This window comes from Nicotiana tabacum, chromosome 13 (assembly GCF_000715075.1).
Source record: "Nicotiana tabacum cultivar K326 chromosome 13, ASM71507v2, whole genome shotgun sequence".
Classification (NCBI taxonomy): domain Eukaryota; kingdom Viridiplantae; phylum Streptophyta; class Magnoliopsida; order Solanales; family Solanaceae; genus Nicotiana; species Nicotiana tabacum.
In genome coordinates, this window is record NC_134092.1 from 47526294 (window position 1) to 47547998 (window position 21705).

Genomic DNA, 21705 nt, shown 5'->3' on the forward strand with positions numbered 1-21705 from the left:
CATAACATTCGATGATCCACAATACCAACCTTCATAAACTCGTATAGCACCAATCATAAGATACATCAAATCATCTACTAAGAGCGTATCCACCCTCGTGATAGTCAAGCCCGCTTCCTCAAGTTCCTTGAATGATAATATGTACCTTCCAATTAATAGAAGTCCCATACAAAACATACAACCTCTAATACCACCGACTAGCCTTAAATCAACCTTCCCCCATGACCCTACCTGGATCACAACAACTAGGCAATCAATTAAATCCTCCCAAGCTTGTACTCATCAACCACATACCAGAACCTGTTGCATCCCACATGTGAACATCTAAAAGATCTACCAACATATATGTGTCTTTAGTCTGGAAAACACCTCGAGATAATGATTGCGCATTCATAGCCCCCTCGTAGAACATCCACAGCATCACAAACCGTCAGTGCGTAGCTGATACAGAATGCACATCATCATATACGAGCGGATGTAAGGGAATAGTCTTGAACTTTAGATGAATAAATTCCCTAGACTAGGTAGTACATAGTCGTGAACTCTAGCTGAATAAATAGAAATATCTCAAAATACAATACAATTCAGATAGAAATTTGACAATATAAATGTAAAGGGGATGACTCCAAGGGACTGCGGCGATCAAGTAGCTCCACCTTGAATCCTCGCCATCAAGAAGCTAACTCTGCCTGGGACCGTTATCTCCAATCCCTGGATCTGCACAAAAATGTGCAGAAGTATAGTATGATTACACTACGATCGGCACCTAGTAAGTATCAAGACTAACCTCAGTGGAGTAGTGACGAGGTTCAAGTCAAGACACTCACTAATTAAATAACCTGTGTAGAATATCAATATAAATCTAACAACAGAAAATAAAATCAATATATGGCAACAAAGAGTAATCATGTTATAAAACATCAAAATAATCAAGGCACAGATAAAATACAAGTGGAAGAAATTAAGGAAAAACAACGACAATTCTAATCCACAAAGCGTTCCGACACAGGATTTACAACAAGAGTCACTCCGAGGCACCACACCTCATAACCACAAATCTCAAGTCACAAATCACGAATATTATACATATGGCACCTCGCGCCCACATTATCAATCACACTTGGATGGCAAGATCTCGTGCCATAACATAACTCACAACCACACGGACAACTCACGTGCTGCACGGATAACTCACGAGCCAATATCACAACCGCCGGGTGCGGTCACAAGCTACCAGTCCCAACTATATCATAAAGAAAGCAAATATATAAGAATACATGTTGCATGATCAATGAACATTAAATTTCATACGCCTAGATTAGTAAAAATGACATGCTACCGTGTATGCATGTGCAAGTGTACTATCACAACTCAAATCATCAAGTAATATTGGAGACACCGAGTAGTACATCGAGAACAACACAACAAATCACGTAATATGCATGACACACATAAGGAAGTCAAAAACAACAACCAAGATACTCCTCTTTCATCAACAACACGTCCCCAGGCCATCACATTACATCCCTATATAGCCACCCTTATTACGCTGCATGTGCACATAGATATGATATGCCATCCTTATTTCGCCACATGCACATATAGTCACATTTATTTCACCACGTGGGAAGCCTGAGATAATACCACCCTTATTTTTCCCCACGCACACAATAATAGACACAATCGCACGGTAAAACCTCGTGCTGACACCCCCAATCAATTTGCTCAACATGTCCACAAGTGCCATGATACCACAAAACAACACTACCAAGTGCCACAATATCACAAAATTATACCAAGTCACATCGAGATATAAACTCACAACTTTCGACAATAGTGCACAAGGACATAATAAATAATCATAACACCAAAGGGCTGTTCAATTAAATAAAACATCATTATGGCTAAATAAATATAATGATTATGATCAAGTAGTCATAAAGTGATTTCAACATATTTCATATAAAGATCACTATCACAAAAGGCATATTAATAGCCAACGGTCTAATCCGGTCGAAGCCACACATAGCACACGGCTCAAAAATAATGTGTTCAATAATTTCAACAACAACACAATGAAAGGGGAAGTAAATCAACAATGAATGGTCTTCCATATAACAACAACTTCAATTAAAGGAATATTAAAGGCCTAAGAGACTAAACCGGTCAAGTACCACATATAAGCCCGTGTACATACTCGTCACCTTGTGTACACGTCTTTCATATAATTCAAATAGTGCAGTTAGACAAAATCCTACAGGGTAGTTCCCCAACACAAAGTTAGGCAAGTTACTTACCTCAATTAGGCCAACTCATCACTCAAAAATAGCTTTGCTTTTAAAATTCACCTCTCCTCAGCTCAAATCTAGCAAAAAATGACTTAATATTATCAAAAAATGCAAGAGAAACCAATTTAGATTAATAAAGTTAAGATCTTTCTGTCTCTTTCCTTCTTGTGTTGAGGGTCTACTGGAAACAGCCTCTCTACTCCTCCGGAGTAGGGGTAAGATCTGCATACACACTACCCTCCCCAAACCCCACTTGTTGGATCTCACTGGGTTGTTGTTGTAAAGTTAAGATTTTTAACTAAAATCAAAAAGTCAAATCAAAAGTCAATTCCTGGCCCGCACCCCGAAACCCACCAAAACTAACAAATTACGAATACCCATTCCGGTAGGAGTCCAACCATATCAAAATCATCCAATTCCAACCTCAAATCGACCTTCAAATCACCATTTTATGTTTTCGAAATTGTTTTACTAAAATTCCCAATTTCTCCAATTCAAATCATCAATCAAACACTAAAATCGAGGTTGGAATCATGAAAAATAAACAAATCCGAGTCAAAAATACTTACCCCAATCCAAATCATGAAAATCCCCTCCAGAATCGTCCAAATGAGCTCTCTAACTCAAAATGTGATAAAAATAGTTCAACCCTCAAATATATCAAATCCGCCAGCTATGTCGCATCTGCGACTAGATACACGCTTTTGCGGAACAGCATATGCGGCCACACCTCTGCTTCTGCGAAACAACTCACCTCAGCTTCTCATCACTTTTGCGACAATATATGTGCTACTATGCTCGCGCTCCTGCGCACAAGAACAGCTTATGCAGACTCGCGGATGCGTCCATTACTCCACACCTGCGGACATCGCCAAGCTCAAGCCTTCTTCGCAGGTGTGACCAAAAATCCTCTTTTATGACCACTGCACCTACGCAAAACCAACTGCAGATGTGCAACACCAGAACCAACAGAAAACCAACAATCACATATGAAGGAGATATTGTCTGAAACTCATTCGAAACTCACTCGAGCCTCTCACGACCCCGTCCAATCATACCAACCAATCCCAAAAAATTATACGGACCTACTCGAGGCCTCATATCACACCAAATAACATCAAAACTATGAATCACACCTTAATTCAAGCCTAATGAACTAATGAACTTTCAACTTTCAAAACTCATGTCGAACCATATCTAATCAACTCGGAATGACATCAAATTTTGCACACAAGTTCTAAATGACATAACGAACCTATTCCAACTCTCAGAATAACAATCCAAACCCGATAGCCTCAAAGTCAACTCCTGGTCAAACGTATGAACTTTACAAACCTTCAAATTGTCAACTCTCGCCAGTTAGCGCCAAAACCTTCCAAAAACATCCGAATACAAATCTGGGAATACGCCCAAGTATAAAATCACCATCCGGGTCTAACAGAATCATCAAAACTTCGATTCGAGGTTAAATACACAATTGGTCAAACTTGGTCAACTCTTCCAACTTAAAGCTTCTAAATGAGAATCATTCTTCCAAATCAATTAGGAACCACTCGAACGCCAAACCGACTATTCATGCAAGTCATAATACACCATATGAAACTACTCACAACCTTAAACCATCGAATGAAGTGCAAATGCTCAAAATAACTGATCGGGTCATTATATAAACCATTACATCCGAAAGTATTTAAAAGAAGGAGCAATAATGATCGTGGAGAACAACCACCGGGAACTCACGGACATTAAAGACTCATAAAGAAACATGACAGACTACATTGGAGATGGTTTTTTTCGGTCAGATGTTGATGGTAGTTATTATTGCTTCAGTGATCCTTTTTCTCGGTGAGCGATGGGGGCAGTGATGATGGTTTAAAGGCAGTAATAGGTTTTATAGGAGTGGTGGAAATGCATGATAAGATTGGGGGATATAAAATTAAAAAAAAGGGAAAGATTTGTTTTTAAATAGAAATTTTTAGAGATATGACAAATTTTGTCAAACCTTAAAATTTACAATTTAAAGTTGAAAGGGTGACTAGATTTCATTTAAACTGTTATTATTACTTTTAAAATATTCCAAAAGATGTGTTATTGATGTAAATAATTCCTTGAAAAGGTCCAACATTGTAAATTTCCCAATAAAATTGAAATTTTTACTTACCTATACTACTTTTTAAACTTATTTACCTTCACTATTGAAATTTTAATTTTATTACAAGTTGATAGGGAATATCAGTTTCCCTCTTCAGCGCTCTCTCTCTCTCCGTCTCTCTCCCCAGCCCTGTTTTTCTTCTTTCGATTTTCTCTACTTCTCTCTCTCTTTTCTCATCTACTTTATCCTTTTTTTCTTCAGGGAATTCATTAATGGATTTCAATCATTTAACTATGGAGTTTTAACTTAGCTAGTTCCTTTCATGTTGCACAATTGGTGTTTGAATTGAAGTTGTCAATCATTAAATTTTTAAGGTGTTTGACTCTCCACCATTGACAGCCATTAAAAAGTTTCAAAATATTGAATTCAAATTCAGGTTTTCAAAAATATTTATTTGAATTGGATGTTGTTGCAAATAATTGGGGATATTTTTTGGAGTAAATATCTCAGTTTTGAGGGTATTTGGTAAAGACTAAAGTTACTTTTGGCTGAATTTTCATATTGAAACTCGAAGAAGATGACAAACACATGATATACAATATACATACAAAATTTGTATTAAAGTTGTATTATAATTACATGAAATTTGTATTAAAATTATATTTAAGTTGTATTCTGTTGTAGTTGTATTTTGTTTTTATTTGAATATTGTATGAATATTGAAAACAAGTTATATATTATATAAATCGTCATGTGAAATTTGTATTTAAGTTATAAAGACTCTCCTTTATATAAAGTTGTTGATACATATTAAAGTTGTATTATAGTTGTAGAAAAATTATATTTCAGTTGTATTCTATTGTAACTATATATATATATATATATATATATATATATATATATATATATATATATATATATATATATATATATATATGTGTGTGTGTGTGTGTGTGTGTGTGTGTGTGTGTGTGTGTGTGTGTTATATTTAAGTTGTATATTATTGTGATTGTATTATTTTTTTGTAGTAATATTGTATGAAAATTATAAATAAGTTGTATATTGTATGATTAATTGCATGAAATTTATATTTTAAATAGTCAGTTGTTATAGATATATTAAACTTTTATCAAATTTGTTATATCCCGTATTTTCGTACGATAAAATTTTGTCATAAGTTAATCGACGCAAGTTCGGGAATGAAATTATTTTGTGATTATAAGCATTATACTAGTTTAAACAAGTGATGAGTAAATTAGTGAAGGTGAAAGGGTAAGCAAATTGAAGAAAATGAATTTCATCAAAGTTTGATATTTTGGGATAAAATATGGCCCGAGCTAAAATACCCGGTATTTATGGACTAATACCATAAAAGGTACCACATGGCCATGATAGTGAGGTGTATAAGGTATGCTAAAAATGAGCAATATTTTACGTAATTTGGGATAATTTTTAATTATGTGAATAATTGATTAATTATTGGGTAATTAGACATTACCTAGTTAATTAAAGAGTTGTGGGTGATTAATTAAAGAATATGATTGAGATAAAATATCCCCACGTGGCAGCAAACTAACTCAAAAATTGTGACTCATAAGTCACTATAGGTGGCAAGTCTTAAAGAAGTAAGTCATTTCCATTTTTGATAAAGGAATGACACATGTACGTGAGTCATAACAATCCCTTAAGAAACATAAGTCAAAATACCCATTCTCATATACATTTAAACATAAGTGTTTGTATATTACAAACATAAGTCACGAACCTAAGTCAACTATGTAAGATCAGATCTTAACAATTCAAATCAAAGTGAGACTTTGCAATTATAATGGAGTACGGTGTAATTTTTCTCAAGAATATTATACGGATTTTTTCCTATTCTGATCTTGCCGTTACGTGTTGTCACAATTAACGTGTGTTAGAGGGATTGTCAAGAGAATCGACTCAGGTATGTTAAGGCTAAGATCTTCCTTCACTTTACATGATCTCGTAATTACACAAGTTTGATAACGAGGTATAAAAAAAAATTCATGTCCCGGAATTTATGTATATTTTCCTAGTCTTGTAAGTTACAATATTCACCTCATTGGGATTTCATATTCAATTGAGTATTTTTTTTCCAGTCAAGAGAGCAGAAAATCTATATATACAGTATTACAGTATTTTCATTACCGTCGAGCTATAATCGATGGGCAGGCCCCTATTGGGCAACCTCTTATCAGATGGTAAATTATATACCGAGCCTACTGTGGCCGAACGCCTATGAGCGAGCCCAGTTGGCCGAGATAAAGAGCCTAGTATGGCCGAGCGCCTATGAGCGAGCCTACTACGGCAGAGCAGTTATATATATACCGAGCCTTATAAGGCCGGACAGCTATTTTACTTACTATATTGAGAGAGTTGAGTCAGTATCGGCAGGTAAGCATATCTTCATATTATCATTGACTTCCAGCTGCTTTCAGTTATTATATTATCAATTCAGTTTCAACTTTTAGTATAGTGTCTTACATACTCGATACATTATTTCGTACTGACGTCCCTTTTCTGGGGGCGCTGCATTTCATGCATGCAGGTTCAGACAGACGGGTAGACCTCCTTATTAGGTGTTGCCCAAGTTCAGCTTGATCGGTAAGCTCTATACCCTTCGGAGTTGCCGGGTCTAGAGCTTTACGTACATCTTTGTGTGTGTGTATATATATATATATATATGTGTGTGTGTGTATGTATGTTATGAGTAGGTCGGAGTCTTGTTCCGATCACAGTATATCCATCAGTAGAGGCTTGTAGACATATCATGTCAGTTAATGCAGTATATTGGGCTTGTAGGCCTTTTATGTACATTTTGTTGGATTGTCAGCAGTAATAGTTATGACGGCCTTGTCGGCCCAACTTTTTATTGATATTTAGTCAGTATTCGCAATTGTCTTGCAATGTGGCCCATGGCCAAAGTATGACATTATATGTCCAGAGCCCCTTAGTCGTAAGTTGGTATGCGAGGATAGATGAGGCACCGAGTGCCGGTCTCGCTCCAGGTTCGGGACGTGACAAAATTCATATGAAATATGTAAATAAGTTGTATAACTACTGAACCAATTTGACAGCTTGATGATTGAAATGCAAAGGTTTATGAAATTCATATAGATTTGATACAATTGCTTGGTGATTAACATTCAGAGATCTTATGAAATTTAACATTTTATGAAAGTTGTCAGTTGTAAAAATTTGTGTAAATTCGGTATAATTTAACAGTTTTATAACCAGAAATCAATTGTATCAAATTATATGAAATTTGTTAGTTGTTATCAAATTTGTTGTTTACGATGATCGTTGCCAATTCAACACTGTCAATTACCTCTGTCTCACCATTGGCGTCATAAATGTGAAGAAAATAAAGCTATCGACAAAAGAAAAGGGAAATAGGAGAGGAGAGTTGACGGAAGAAGAAGAGGGAGAGATTATAGTAGAAGAAGAGTGAAGGAGGTGGCAAAATAAGATTGAGAGAAGAGATGAAAGAAAAAAAGGAAAAATGTGTAACTAAATCCCTTGATTGAAGACTAATAATGGATTTGGAGCCTTTTAAGGGGTAATGTATATAATTTGTAGAAACAACTCTGGGTATGTGTACTGTAAGGTCCCGTAAAAGTTTACCTAAAATCCGAGGTTTTGTGGTGCCGAGGTAAGCTAATATGTTTGAGGATTGTAGAAATTCTTCGCGGCGAGCAAGCTCTTAGCGGTATGAAGTTTTGGGGTTGCTCAGTGCGTCGAGGAGTTGAAGCAAAACGTTTGCAAAACATGGCAGTTCTGCGGTCCACTATGCGACTGCAGAACCAGTTTGCGGACCGCAGATCGGCCGCGGATTGAAGCAGAAAGATTTGCCAATTTTGAGCACCATTATGCGGCCGCAGAACCATTTTGCGGGGCCGCAAATCCCATCGCATATCCAGCATGAGAAATTTCGAAAGGAGGTTCTGCGGTCCATTATGCGACTGCAGAATTGTTCTGCGGACTGCAGACCTATCGTAGAGTGAAGCAGAAACGCCCAGTTCTGGAGGCCCATTATGCGGTCTATTTTGCGGACCGCGGAAGGGTTATACGGTCGCATATGTGACTGCCGATTTATGTCGGGGCTCCATTTTTCCAATCTTATAACCCGACCCCTATTTCATTTATCTAGCCTAAGGGTTCATTTTTGGGGGACTATTTGATATTTTAGAGAGAAGAGAGGGCTATTCTGGAGAGAGGAAAGGAAGGATTAAGGATTTCACTACTCTACTCTGATCAAACCTTGGGAATTTCATCAAAAGGAACTTGTTAGGGCTTCAAAGGGTAAGAATTTCTTCCCCCAAATCTTCAATTTCGGATTTGTGTTGATTGTGGGTGATGAGGGTAGATGTTATCACATACATGAGCTAATAGAGACTGCGGGGAAGTTGTTGAACAATCTTGGGTGATTTTGTTGTTGAAATAGTTGAGGGAAAGGTCGGGTCATAACTGTAACATCCCTTGCCATGCGAATTTCTCTAATCGTACTTATAATTCTGTCCTCCTTTATATATTGGCATTATTAGGAGTGTTGGGACATTATTGTGGCACTACAAAAAGCTCTTTCGAGGTATGAAGGCTAAATTCTTTTTCTGGTATTGGAATTCTCGTGTTCTTACAAAACTCCATCGTGTGAAGTTCGAACATAGAACGCTATTGATGTGGGGTATTCAAACTAGTAAAATTGATTTCTGATTGATATAACGTGTTAGAACCCTCGTGTGTTAATGATTCTCTATTTTTGACTTAATTATGTTATACCCCTTTTGGAAAAAAGATCTTACATAAAATAAATGTGATTAAACACTTATTTCTCATATGAAGAAACCTTATGAACTTACACTTGCTAAGGCTAAAGTTGCCAAATGGTTGATTTGAAAGGGAACTCTTTTGTACAAACTATTATCGTTTTAGGAATCCGAAGTGTGGCATTGTGAATACACCTCCACCCGCATACATTGGGGTGAGGCGGCATAGCCGCTTTATGTAGAGTTTCTGGTATTGTGATTGCACCTCCACCCGCATACATTGGGGTGAGGCGGCAGGGCCGCTTTGTATAAAGGTAGTTGCAGAGGATCCCCGACTTAAAAATAATTATAAATGTTATTGAAAGCTCTTAATAAATTTGTTATGGCTTTAACAGCTATCTAAGTTTTTTATTGTTACCAAGATTCATCATATTCATGTTGCATTTCTAAGTCCTTGCATAGGTGTTTGGTTTTCATACTAGTATTATTCGATATGTACTAGCGTCCCTTTTTTCTGAGGTGCTGCATCTTTTATGGATGCAGGTGGTTCAACAACAGAAGGCATTGACCAGTGATAGCGGTACACTCTCTTCCCAGTTGACTTGGTGAGCCGCACTTCATTTCGGGATCGTTCATCTTTTGTTCTTTGTGTATTATGTTTTGAGGTATAGCCGGAGCCTTATTGCCGGCACTATTATTGTACTCTTTTGTGTCTATTAGAGGCTCCGTAGACATGGTATGAGTTGTGTAATGGTATTGGGAAAGTCAAGATAGTAATGTCGTATGCGTATTACATGTTCCACTTCAAACTATGAAAGTGTATGTATTTTGAGACTTTATAAGTGAGGTAACTAATGGTGATGGAATTAGTATTGTTCATGAACCCTCTTGGTGTTAATTAATTAAGTTTATATTCTCTTTATTTATGGGTGAGTTGGTTAGAAACCAATCTAGCAGGCTTGCTCGACCGGGTTATCTCGGTTGAACGCCGGTCGCACTCCCCGAGGTCAGGGTGTAACAAACTTGGTATCAGAACCTAAGGTTTTAAAGTGTCCTAGGATGTATCGGAGCCGTGTCTAGTAGAGTCTTTCTTGTCGGTGTCTTGTCGACCACATCTATAATTAGGAGGCTACTTGTGTCACGACCCCAATTTTCCTCTGAGGATGTCGTGATGGCACCTAGTCTCTAAGACTAGGTAAGCCTAACAATTTTGCGGAATAACTGAATATAAAGGTGAAACTCAAACCCCATCATCTGAAATAAATAAAAACTATGATTCAAAATAGTTACAACTCCCAAAATCCGGTAGAAATAATTCACAAGCTCTAAAGGGAAATGCTAAATATCTCTATATATCAGAGTCTAATGAGAATAAGGAAAACAACATAATAAAGATAGAGGGAGACTCCGAGGTCTGCGGACACTGGCAGATATACCTTGAAGTCTCTACGCATGGGCTAGCTCACTGATACCTGGTCTGGTAGGAAGAACCTGTATCTGCATAAAAAGATGTGCAGAAGAGTAGTATGAGTACACCACAACGGTACCCAATAATTGCAAAGCCTAACCTCGGTGTAGTAGTAAGGTCAGGTCAGGACCCTACTGAAAATAATAGGAAAACAAGGCAGAAGATAAAATGATGTAATGAAATGACAGAGATGTGTAACTAGAAATTCACAGAAGATAACAACACAGAATCAAAGAAGACAATTACAACACGTAAGGAAGCACAATCTTAAAAGTTAAGGAACAACAACAGCAACAACAACAATGCAGCAAAAAGAGGTAAACAATACGGGTCACTCCCGAGGTACCGCCTCGTAGTCCCAAAATAAAATATCTCACAACAGCATGGCAAAAACCTCGTGCAACCAATGATAATCGCACGGTAAAAACCTCGTACCACAATAACACTCCACACGGCAGAAACCTCGTGCCACGATAACACTCTGCACGGTAGAAACCTCGTGCCATAATAATACTCCGCATGGCAGAAACCTCGTGCCAGCACCAAACAGTTATCTCAACCAAAAATCACGAAAACAACACATAACAATTGGAATGATCAAAGTATAGCAAGGAATCCTACAGTTAAAGACTGATATGAAATCAAGAAAACAGGTAATTCAACTAAACATGTTGCATAAATTGCAAGTAAGAGATAAGACACGTAGACATGTGATATTAGGCTAAACATGATGACTACACGTGCCAGAGTAACTCAATTAAGGGAATAAAAGGGAACTATTTAGCAAAAATCGTATTTTTCAACATTTAGCCCGAGTACGCACTCGTCACCTCGCGTACACGGCCTTCACATATTACAAATACCATAACAGTATCAAATCCTAAGGGGAATTTCCCCCACACAAGGTTAGACAAGTCACTTACCTCAAACCTCGCTCAATCAATCAATAAGAAGGCCTTTCCCTTGATTTTCAAACTCTGATCGGCTCGAATCTAGCCAAAACAATTACATACTATAAATATAACTATAAGAAACTAATTTAAATAATGAAACTACGACTTTAGCAAAGAATTGAAAAATCGCTCCAAAAGTCGATTCGGGCCCACATCTCGGAACCAGACCAAAATTATAAAATCCGAACACCTAGTCAATATCGAGTCCAACCATATAAGAATTACTCAAATCTGACCTCAAATCGCCTTTCAAATCCCCAAATTTTAGCCTAAGAAGTTTTCCCAATTTTTCCTCAAATTTCCAACTAAAACACTAATTAAATGATGAAAACAACAATAGATTCGTGTAATATAGACAAAGCCGAGTGAGAATTTCTTACCCCAATGATTTCCTTTCAAATCTCTCGAAACATCGCCACAAACCGAGCTCTCTAAGTCCAAAAATCAAAGTGAGATCAAACCCTCAAATTTAGGCCTTTTCTGCCCAGTAAAGTCACACCTTTGAACCCACATCTGCATCTGCGGACTCCGCACTTGCGGAATTTCCATCGCAGGTGCGGTTCTCACTTAGCCCAGCAACTTCTGCTTCTGCGAACAAAAATGTGCATCTGCGCTCTCGCTTCTACGAAAGGGCTCCGCTTCTGCGACCCTAGGCTTGGCTAGCCTTTCCGCTTCTGTGCTTCCTCCATCGCCCTTGCGAGTCTGCTTCTGCGGAACTCTGACCGCATCTGTGGTCTTAGCTGGGAAGTCTAATTTTGCTTTTGCAGCTCGATGGCCGCTTCTACGGTACCGCACCTGCGGCCCAAAGTGCGCAGGTGCCTTGCACCAGACACAACAATGCTTTAGCTTTTATTTTTCCACAAGTCCAATATTATTCCGGATTTAATTTGAATCACACCCGGGGCTCTGTCTGAATATACTAACAAGTCCTAAAACATTATAAGAACTTATTCAAGCCTTCAAATCACATCGAACAACACTAAAAATATGAATTGCGCATCGATTCAAGCCTAATGAACTTTAGAACTTCTAACTTCTGCATTCAACGCCGAAACCTATCAAATCACGTCCAATTGACCTCAAATTTTGCACACAAGTCATAATTGACATTATGGATCTACTCCAACTTCCAAAATCAAAATCCGATCCCAATATCAAAAAATCCACTTCCGATCAAACTCCTAAGACAAAAATCACCCTACAGAGCTATTGGGACTGTCGGAACTCCATTCCGGAGTCGTATTCACACAATTCAAACTATGGTCAATTCCTAGAACATAAACTTTCAATTTAGGGACTATGTGTCCCGTCTCACTCTGAAACCAAAAATCAAACCTCCTGGCAAGGCACGTAACCACAAAATTAGATAGAGGGACCAATAAATTGGGGTTCGGGGCTAATACTCTCAAAATGACCGGTCGGGTTGTTACAACTTGGGCATTTAGGAATAATACCCTTCTTTGATGTTCTCGATCGTGCAATAATGTTGATTGTAAGATTGTTCCTCTTTTAACTCGTGCTTTGCTCTAAATTTCAGTACATGGAGCCTAGGAAGAATGCAATAATTGGTTAAGGAGCCGGTGTCACCCCAGGAGTGGTAGTTTATTCTATATTTGATGATGCGGGTGAGCACCCGGGGGTGAGGATATTCCCCCAATTACTACACCGCCTGAATCTACTATTCTTGCTCAGACTGCACCAGTTCCTACACCTAATGAGGGTGCAACGGTCCCTCCAACTGATATTCCAGTTCCACCTCCAGCTCCAGTTTTTGGTCCCGGTGTTTCTGATGGGAATCTTAGGGGAGCTATACAGATGTTGGCTCAGATAGTGGCCTCCCAAGCCAAGAGATCAAATATTGCACCCACTTCTTCTAGTCATCCAGGGGATTCCGCTAGTTCCATAGGTGAACATGTTTCTCTAGTTGGATCCTCAAGTGTTCACAGGTACTGATCCTAAGGAGGACACCAGGGCTTCATTGTTGAGATGCACAAGACTCTCCGAGTTATGCGTACTACTAAGACGGAGGGAGTGGAGTTGGCCTCCCACCGCCTGAAATGGGTGACCTATTCTTGGTTTGAGATGTGGGAGGAGTTTCGTGAAGAGGGAAGCCCTTCGGTGAGGTGGAGTGAGTTCACTGATGCCTTTATGGATCATTTCTTGCCTGCTGAGACTAAGGCGGCCCGTGCCTCTGAGTTTGAGAGCCTGAAGCAGGGTAGCATGAGTGTGTGCGAGTACCATATGAAGTTCGCACGCCTGTCAAAGTATGCTATTCACATGTTACCCACTATGGAGGCTAGAGTGCGCCGGTTTGTGCAGGGCCTTAGCCCCTTGGTTATTAATGAGGCCGCTACAACTTCCTTGAATTCTGATATAAACTATGGTAAGATGGTGGCATTTGCTCAAGCTATAGAGAACCGTAAACTGAAAAATAAAATAGAGCGTGAGGGTAGCAGTAAGGCCCGATTTGTGGGCAACTTGGTGATTCCTACAGTGGTGGTGGAGGTAGATCAGCATTTAGGGGAGGGTAATCAGGGCCATCTCATCCATTTGCTCAGTCTTCGATGAGTGCACAGCCATCTGGGCCTAGTCAAGGCAACAAGGGACCCCACCAGCAGGGTCATCCTGGAGAGAGATTCTAGCAGCAGCGGAGGCCCCCATGCCCCAAGTGTGGGAGGATGCACTTTAGGGTCTACTTCATGGACCTACCTATATGCTACGGGTGTGGTATGAGGGATCACATTCAGAAGGATTGCCGCTCGTCCCGCCGGATAATAGGTAGAAGTGCAGCGTAGCCAGCTAGTTCTGCAGCTACTACATCCACAACACCGCCTCCAGCTCGAGGAACCCCAACACCCACAGGGCGTGGTATAGCTAGGGGTGGTACACAAAGTTCGGGAGGACCCAGTAGATTTTATGCAATGCGGAGGCGTCGGGATTCAGAGGCTTCTCCAGATGTTGTCACAGGTATATTGACTGTCCAATCCCATGATGTATATGCTCTTATTGATCGTAGTTCTACTTTATCCTATGTCACTCCTTATGTTACTATGGAATTTGGGATAGAACCAGAACAACTTCATGAGCCGTTATCTGTATCTACTCTGGTTGGCGAGTCTATTATGGCCACGAGGGTTTATAGGTATTGTGTTGTCACGGTGTGTGGCCGGGACACCCTGGCCGATCTCATTGAATTGGGGATGGTTGATTTTGATGTAATAATGGGGATGGACTGGTTTTATTCATGTTTCGCTAAGATTGATTGTCAAACCAGGACAGTTAGGTTTGAATTTCCAAATGAGTTAGTGATTGAATGGAAGGGGGATGATGTGGTGCCAAAGGGTAGGTTTATTTCTTACCTTAAGGCCACGAAGATGATTAACAAAGGGTGTATCTACCATTTGGTCTGGGTTACGGACACCGATGTTGAGGCACCTACACTTGAGTCTATGCCAATTATGAATGAATTTCCGGAGGTCTTTCCGGATGAGCTCCCTGGGATCCTGCCAGACAGGGAGACTAATTTTAGGATTGATGTGATGCCAGGCACACAGCCTATATCCATTCCACCCTACATAATGGCACCAACAGAATTGAAGGAGCTAAAAGAACAATTGAAGGATTTGTTAGAGAAGGGTTTCATCCGGTCGAGTATGTCGCTTTGGGGCGCACCGGTCCTCTTTGTAAGAAATAAAGATGGGTCATTAAGGATGTGTATTGATTATCGGCAGCTCAACAAGGTTACAATCAAGAATAAATACCCACTGCCAAAGATAGATGACTTGGTTGATCAATTGCAGGGTGATAAGTACTTCTCCAAGATCGATTTAAGATCCGGGTATCACCAATTGAAGATCAGGGAGTAGGATATTCTGAGAACAGCTTTCAGGACCCGGTATAGGTACTTTGAATTTTTGGTAATGTCTTTTGGGCTAACAAATGCCCCAACAGTTTTCATGGATCTTATGCATCGAGTCTTCAAGCCTTTTCTTGACTCATTAGTGATAGTGTTTATTGGCGATATCCTTTTATATTTGTGAAGTTGAGAGGACCATGTCGGTCATCTCAGGGTAGTTCTGTAGACTCTATACCAGCACAAGTTATATGCGAAGCTTTCGAAATATGAATTTTGGCTTGAATCTGTCATGCTCTAGGGTTATGTCATCTCCAAAGAAGGAATTGAGATTGATCTTCAGAAGATTGCAGCTGTGAAGAATTGGCCTAGAACTACTACCCCAACAGAGATTCGTAGTTTCTTGGTCTTAGCTGGATATTACATGAAGTTTGTAAAGGGGTTCTTTACTCTTGCCTCTCCGCTGACTAAATTGACACAGAAGGGGGTTAAGTTCCAATGGTTAGATGTTTGTGAAAGAAGCTTCCAGGAGTTGAAATCAAGATTGACTACGGCACTAGTATTGACCCTATCAGAGGGTACATATGGGTTTGTGGTATATTGTGATGCTTCAAGAATCGGACTTGGGTGTGTATTAATGCAACATGGCAAGGTGATAGCTTATGCTTCTAGGCAACTCAAGAATCATGAAAAAAACTATCCAACCCATGACTTAGAGATTGCAGCGGTGGTCGTTGCGTTGAAGATTTGAGGTCATTATTTGTATGGGGTCCATGTGGATATATTCACGGACCATAAGAGCCTTCAATATATTTTCAAACAGAAGGAATTGAATCTGAGGCAGAGAAGATGGCTTAAGTTACTCAAGGATTATGACATTGATATTTTGTATCATCCGGGAAGGCTAATGTTGTTATGGATGCTCTTAGCTAGAAATCTATAGGTAGTTTGGCTCACTTGGAGGCATATCAAAGGTCGTTGGCCAAAGAGGTTTATCAGGTGGCTAGTTTTGGAGTTCGTCTTGTGGACTCAAGTGAAGGAGGGGTGATTGTGCAAAATAGGGTTGAATCATCGCTTGTGGTGGAAGTCAAGGAGAAGCAATACAATGATCCATTATTGGTACAATTGAAGGAGGGAATTCATAAACATAAGACCATGTCCTTTTCTCTTGGCGTGTATGATGGTACACTAAGGTACCAAGGGCGACTATGTGTTCCAAATGTGGATGGTCTCCGGGAAAGAATCATGACCAAGGCTCACACTTCTAGGTATACCGTGCACCCGGTCTCTACAAAGATGTATCATGATCTTAGGGAAGTCTACTGGTGGAATGATATGGAGAGGAATGTAGCAGACTTTGTGGCAAGATGTCCAAATTGTTAGCAAGTGAAGGCCGAGCACCAAAGGCCCGATGTGTTGGCACAGAACATAGAAATTCCAATGTGAAAGTGGGAGATGATCAATATGGACTTTGTGGTGGAACTACCTCACACGCCTGGTAAGTTCGATTCGATTTGGGTAATTGTGGACCGGCTCACGAAATTAGCACAGTTCTTACTATTAAGGCTACCGACCCAGCAGAACAGTATGCTCAGTTGTATATCAAGGATATAGTCAGGTTGCATGGCACTCCAGTTTCTATTATCTCATATAGAGGGGAACAGTTCACAGCTAATTTTTGGAAGAATTTTCAGCAAGGTTTGGGTACTCAGGTGAATCTTAGTACAGCATTTCACCCGCAGACTGACGGGCAGGCAGAGCGGACTATTCAGATGCTTGAGGATATGTTGGGCGCTTATGTTCTTGACTTCAAGGGTAGTTGGGATGATCATTTGCCGCTCATAGAGGTTTCCTACAACAACAGTTATCATGCTAGCATTCAGATGGTATCGTTCGAGGCTTTATATGGTAGGACATGTAGATCTCCCATTGGGTGGTTCGAGATTGGGGAAGCAGAGTTGATAGGGTCAGACCTCGTGCATCAGGCTATAGAAAAGTTTAAGATTATTATAGAACGGTTGAGAACTACCCAGAGTCGTCAGAAGTCCTATTCGGATATATGTCATAGGGATTTGGAGTTCAAAGAAGATGATTGGGTATTCTTGAAGGTTTCACCTATGAAGGGTATAATGCGATTTGGTAAGAAAGGAAAATTGAGTCTGAGGTATGTCGGACCGTACAGAAGCATTCAGAGGATTGTCCAGGTGGCTTATAGGCTAGAACTACCTCCAGAGATGTCTTTAGTGCACCCGGTGTTTCATGTATCCATGTTGAAGAAGGTGGTTAGAGATCCGTCGCTTATTGTTCCGGTTGAGACTATTGAGGTAAATGAAGAATTGACTTATGAAGAAATTCCAGTTGCCATTCTTGATAGGCAAGTTCGAAAGTTAAGGAACAAAGAGATTGCCTCCGTGAAAGTACTATGGCGAAACCAACAGGTTGGCGAGGCCATCTGGGAGGCCGAGGAAGAAATGAAGAAGAAATACCCTCATTTGTTTGAATAACCATGTATTTATAAAGTTTTGTTCTATAAAACAAAATGTGTTAAGAGTTTACCTTCTATGAATTATGTATCATTTGTACAGTTGATGTTAAGGGTGTTCCTTTTTGGTGATATACTGCTCGTAGGGCCACGGTTGCCGTTGTGTTTATGTTATGTTATGTCATTGGTTCATGTATATGTTGTTAGGGTTGGTTTCTAGGATTATCTGACAGCTGGATAGGCCCAGTTACAGGGGAAACTCTAGCGAAAATTTTGGAAATTTGGGGAGTTAGTCAAAAGTTGGAACTGCTGGTGTGTTATAGCAGCTGAGTTACATTGGTTTCTAATGGCAGATTTTGGCCCACATTCGAGGACGGATGATCTTAAGCGGGGGAAGATGTAAGGCCCCATAAATTTTTACCTAAAACCCCGGGTTTTGTGGTGCTGAAGTAGGCTTAAGTGTTGATGAGTGTGTCACCTTGGGGCGCACCGGTCCTCTTTGTAAGAAAGAAAGATGGGTCATTAAGAATGTGCATTGACTATCGGCAGCTCAACAATGTCACGATCAAGAATAAGTACCCACTGCCAAGGATAGATGATTTGTTTGACCAATTGCAGGGTGCTAAGTATTTCTCCAAGATTAATTTAAGATCTGTGTATCACCAATTGAAGATCAGGGAGTAGGATATTCCGAGAATAGCTTTCAGGACCCAGTATGGGCAATTTGAATTTCTGGTAATGTCTTGTTGGCTAACAAATGACCTAGCAGCTTTCATGGACCTCATGAATCGATTCTTCAAGCCTTTTCTTGACTCCTTTGTGATAATGTTCATTGATGATATTCTGGTATATTCACAAAGTCGAGGGGACCATGCCAATCATCTCAGGGCAGTTCTATAGACTCTATATCAACACAAGTTGTATGTGAAGTTTTCGAAATTTTGGCTTGACTCTGTTACATTCTTGGGTCATGTCATCTCCAGAGAAGGAATTAAGGTTGATCCTCAAAAGATTGCAGCTATGAAGAATTTGCCTAGACCTACAACTCCAACAGAGATTCGTAGTTTCTTGGGCTTAACCAAGTATTACAGGAAATTTGTGGAGGGGTTCTCCACTCTTGCCTCTCCATTTACTAAATTGATGCAGAAGGCGGTTAAGTTCCAATGGTCAGATGCTTGTGAAAGGAGCTTCCAAGAGTTGAAATCAAGATTAACTACGGCACCGGTGTTGACCCTACCAGAAGGTACAGATGGGTTTATGGTATATTGTGATGCTTCAAGAATCGGACTTGGGTGTTTGTTAATGCAACATGGCAAGGTGATAGTTTATGCTTTAAGAAAACTTAAGAAACATGAAAAGAATTATCCAACACATGATTTAGAGCTTGTGGGAGTGGTATTGCATTGAAGATTTGGTGCCATTATCTGTATAGGGTCCATGTGGATATATTCACGGACCATAAGAGCCTCCAATACATTTTCAAACATAAGGAATTGAGTTTGAGGCAGTGAATATGTCTTGAGTTACTCAAGGATTATGACATCGATATTCTGTATCATCCGGAGAAGGCTAATATTGTAGCGGATGCTCTTAGCTGAAAATCTATGGGTAGTTTGGCTTACTTGGAGGCATATCAAAGGTTGTTGTCCAAGGAGGTTCATCGTTTAGGTAGTTTGGGAGTTCGTCTTGCGGATTCTAGTGAAGGAGGAGTGATTGTGCAAAATAGGGCTGAATTATCGCTTGTTGTGGAAGTCAAGGAAAAGCAGTACAACGACCCATTATTGGTAGGGGATTCATAAACATAATACCATAGCCTTTTCTCTTGGCATGGATGATGGTACACTAAGTTACCAAGGGTGGCTATGTGTTCCAAATGTGGATGGTCTCCAGGAAAGAATCATGACCGAGGCTCACACTTCTAGGTATTCCGTGCACCCGAGCTCTACAAAGATGTATCATGATCTTAAGGAAATCTACTGGTGCAATGATATGAAGAGGAGTGTAGCGGACTTTGTGGTGAGATGCCCAAATTGTCAACAAGTAAAGGCCGAACACCAACGGCCCGGTGGGTTGGCACAAAACATAGAAATTCCAATGTGGAAGTGGGAAATGATCAATATGGACTTTGTGGTGGGACTACCTCGCACGCCTTGTAAGTATGACTCGATTTGGGTGATTGTGGATCGACTCATGAAATCAGCTCACTTCTTACCTATTAAGGCTACCAACACTGTAGAACAGTATGCTCAGTCGTATATCAAGGAAATAGTCAGGTTGCATGGCACTCCAGTTTCTATTATCTAAGATCGATGGGCACAATTCACAACTAACTTTTGGAAGAAATTTCAGCAAGGTTTGGGTAATTAGGTGAATCTTAGTACAGCCTTTCACTCGCAGACTGACGGGCAGGCAGAGCGGACTATTCAGACGCTTGAGGATATCTTGCGCGCTTATGTTCTTGACTTCAAGGGTAGCTAGGATGATCATTTGCCAATCGTAGAATTTTCCTACAACAATAGTTATCATGCTAGTATTCAGATGGCACCATTCGAGGCTTTATATGGTAAGAGATATAGGTCTCGCATTGGGTGGTTTGAGATTGAGGAAGCAGAGTTGACAGGACCAGACCTCGTGCATCAGGATATGGAGAAGGTTAGGATCATTAAGGATCGGTTAGAAACTGCTCAAAGTCGTCAAAATTCCTATTCGGATGTGCGTCGTAGGGATTTGGAGTTCAAATAGGATAATTGGGTATTCTTGAAGGTTTCCCCCATAGAGGTCATAATGTGGTTTGGTAAGAAAGGGAAGTTGAGTCCGTGGTATGTAGGACCATACAGAATCATTCAGTGGATTGGTCGGGTGGCGTACAGGCTTGAACTACCTCCAGAGATGTCTTTAGTGCACCCGGTGTTCCACGTATCCATGTTGAAGAAGGTGGTTGGGGATCCATCGCTCATTGTTCCGGTTGATACAGTTGAGGTTAATGAAGAATTGACTTATGAAGAAATTCCAATTGCAATTCTTGATAGGCAAGTTCGAAATTTGAGGAATAAATAGATTTCCTCCATGAAAGTGTTATGGCAAAACCAATAAGTCGAAGAGGCCACCTGGAAGGCCAAGGAAGAGATGAAGAAGAAGTATCCTAATGTATTTGAATAGTTATGTAATTGTATCCATGATGTTGAAAGTTAACTTTCTATAAATTATGTTTCCCCTATACGGCTTATGTTAAGGTTGCTCCTCCTTGGTAATGTAATGTTTAATGGCATTGTGGACGGTGTTGTTTCCCTATTGTTCTACATCGTTGTGTTATGGTTATGTTGTTAGGACTGGTTTTGGAATTCTCTGGCAGGTGGATAGGCCCTAATTATAGGGGAGACTCTGGCGAAATATTTGGAAATTTAAGGAGTTAGTCAAAAATTTGGAACTATTGGCGTGTGTTATAACAGCTGAGTCACATTGGGTGCTAATGGTGAATTTTGACCCTCATTCAAGAACGAATGATCCTAAGCGGGGGAGGATGTAAGGCCCCATAAAATGTTACCTAAAACCTGAAGTTTTGTGGTGCCGAGGTAAGCTAATGTGTTTGAGGATTGTAGAAATTATTTGCGGCGAGCTTGCTCGCTGCGGTACGAACTTTTGGGGTTGCTCAGTGCATCGAGGAGTTGAAGGAAAATGTTTGCAGAACATGGTCGTTCTGCGGTGCACTATGCGACTGCAGAACCAGTTTGCGGACCGCAGATCGACTGCGGATTGAAGCAGAAAGATTTGCCAATTGT

The 21705-nt window shown here is 40.0% G+C and overlaps 1 pseudogene; it reads left to right on the forward strand.

The window, feature by feature from the left end:
• LOC142168110 (DNA-directed RNA polymerase subunit beta-like) overlaps positions 1–21705 on the forward strand; it is a 72109-nt pseudogene that overhangs the window by 8417 nt on the left and 41987 nt on the right.